The following is a 2769-nucleotide window of genomic DNA, read 5'->3' as shown; positions in this document are numbered from 1 at the left end:
AGTCCTTTTGAAATTCTCTTCGGCAGACCAACCAGTGTGGGGGGTTAGAAGCTTCTAGAGCACCCCTTCCCTCATCAGCTCTGTGTGAGCATGATATGTTAGAGTAGTGTGTACAACTGTCTTCTGCTCTCTCTGCCATAAGAATCCAGGTTTCTGCTGCCCTGCCCCACCCAGCTGAAGGACCGCTCCACACGCTGAAGCCTGGAGATTTTGTTGTCATAAGAAACTTCAGGAGGAAAAACTGGCAATCCAAACGCTGGCAAGGTCCCTTCCAGGTTTTTCTGGTCACCCAAAGTAGTCCCTTGTGTCTTGTATTTGTGTTCTTTTGTCCCTTTTTCAGTTTTTTTTCACCTTGATTTTACCTGCCTCTTTCCTGCCTGTTGGATCTACTGCCTCACTTGGACTTCTGATGCCTGCAAGCCTATTCATATGCTTGTTTTTATTATTAAAACACCGGATTCATCCGGCTGCCTCTTCTAGGCCAATCTGCACTTAGGGCCTTTCCCTGCTGCCTGTTCTCCTTACCATTGTAATTCTAATTATATCATCTTCTTACATCCATTGCTTAGTATTCTTCCCCAACTGTTTGAAGATGGCCTTTTTCCAGGAGTCTTATCTTCAGTATTAATAAATGGAATCTGTATTTCAAACTATCTGTGGATTAATATGGACTCATGCACTTACAGGCACATCACAGTGTTTTATTGTTCGCCTCTATCGATTGAAGTTTCAACAACTCCACCATTTTTGCTACAGTAACAGCATGCAGGAAGTTATAAATGTGCACAACAGTTTAAATCTCAGTTGTGGACGATTAGAAAATAATTGTTTTTTTTGGTATTTTCAACAACAAAAAAGAACAACCCAACTGGTGACAGCAAATAAATGGTTAGAACGAACAGAGTATGTGTTTTTCAAAAAAGGAAGCATCTGTGAAGTGTGAACTTCCTTAGCTATCTCAAATGATTTCTCATAATATGCAGTTTCAAAGTAGAAAAATGAATGGACCATTAGCATGACAGGATGATGGCATGGCAGGGCGGTAACATCAACAGATAAGGATCCTGTGCACACATCTGTAACAGGGAGTTTTTGGAAAAGGAATGCAACAGTTTACTATTTTTAGAAACAAGGGAAATTGCGCTTCGCCAGATGTTATCATCAGGTGTCCATCTAGATACAGATAGATGTCTGCTTTATTTCCCAAGATCCTCTGGAATCAAATGCTTTAAATACATCATCAACAACATACCTAAACTATTAACAGGAACACAAGTATTCATCTGTTGTAAAGTTTAATTTAGCCACAATAAGCTACTGGTACAGTACACCAGCCCAAGAAAGGCTTCAGCTGGGAAAATCCTGAGTGAAACTTGAAAAGGAATTCTGTGTTTTATTGCTTTTAACTTTTTTACTTGTACACACACACACACACACAGAAATGTTTTTGCACTGAGGAGAAGCAGACTGCCAGGAAACAAACAGACAAACAGTAAGGGCAGATAACATTGAGACAGTGGTTCTCTGTGCACAGCAACAAATCCAGCTTGAGCTCTTCTGAGGAGATTTTCTCATCGCCGATTCATTTTTAAAACATATACTGTATATTCTCATGTTCATAGCTTAATTATGTCATTTCCCTACAATCATGATGTGAAGCTAGAGTGGCAAATCATAAGAAACCCTTGATAAACATGACCTTGATTACATCTTTCTTACTATGTTTTTTTACAAAGCCATGCAGGAGATGTCCCATGTAGAAAACAGCTCTTGCCCATGATAAAACCTTTGGCTAGTAGCATAACTGACTGATAGTAGAATACGTAGCCTATTGCGTAATCATTGAGGTGATAACAGGAGCCAGCCTGTTTTCACAACACTGCTGTTTGTGGTGGTGGCACGGAATGTGTGAACATTCCGTGTGTCAATGAGAAGATGACTTAAACAAACAAAATCATCATTGGAATTCTTTAATGTTGAACAACATAGTTGAGATATTATCACAATCAGGGGTTTCCAATGAGTCATATCATGAGACTGTTTGCCCAAACCGCATACCATAACCATTCTCCTCATACCTTAATGGACCTTAATGGTTAAGATGAGAGCAACAAACTACAATGGTTAGTTTCCCTTTAGGAGTTATCTCAGCAGTGATTGCACATCATGCAGAGTTGTGTCTAGGGAGGGGGCTAAAATGAGATTGGCAACCTCATGTCTATCTAGCTTTCAGCTTGCAGGACATTATTTTATATTTTGTTAATTGTAGATATGAAGTTTGGCCCAATTTTCTTAAAAGCTTGTTTATTTAAAAGCTGTTGGTACTTTATGCTACGTATGACTCTATGTTTGGATGTGCATTGTTTTGTTTTTTGTATGTAGCCTACTTTTGGAGAGTATGGAAGCTTTACCACTCTGATACTGTTAGTAATTAAAATAGAAATGAGTCATGGAGACAGAATAAGTAAGACCACTGGTGGTAGGCTTTGTCATATTGGACATCTAAGTGTACAACTCTTTTGTCGTGGACAGCACTGAACCCAGAGTGGAAAGAGGGATTGGCTTCCTGTAAAATCCAGGATCAATTTTAAAATCTTTCTCCTGACCTACAAAGCTCTAAATGTTCAAGCACCAGCATATCTTGAAGAGCTCATGGTTTCTTATTGTCCCACTAGAGCACTGCGTGTGCTACCGGCCTCACACCTAGGGGAATTTGGGCAGGTACAAAGCCACAGGTTGGGTAGCACTGTGGATTGAAAAGAAGTGGAG

The sequence above is a fragment of the Etheostoma spectabile genome, chromosome 3 (genome assembly GCF_008692095.1).
Source record: "Etheostoma spectabile isolate EspeVRDwgs_2016 chromosome 3, UIUC_Espe_1.0, whole genome shotgun sequence".
Taxonomy (NCBI): Eukaryota; Metazoa; Chordata; class Actinopteri; order Perciformes; family Percidae; genus Etheostoma; species Etheostoma spectabile.
The sequence above is the reverse complement of the archived record's forward strand: the minus strand, read 5'-3'. Positions refer to the sequence as shown.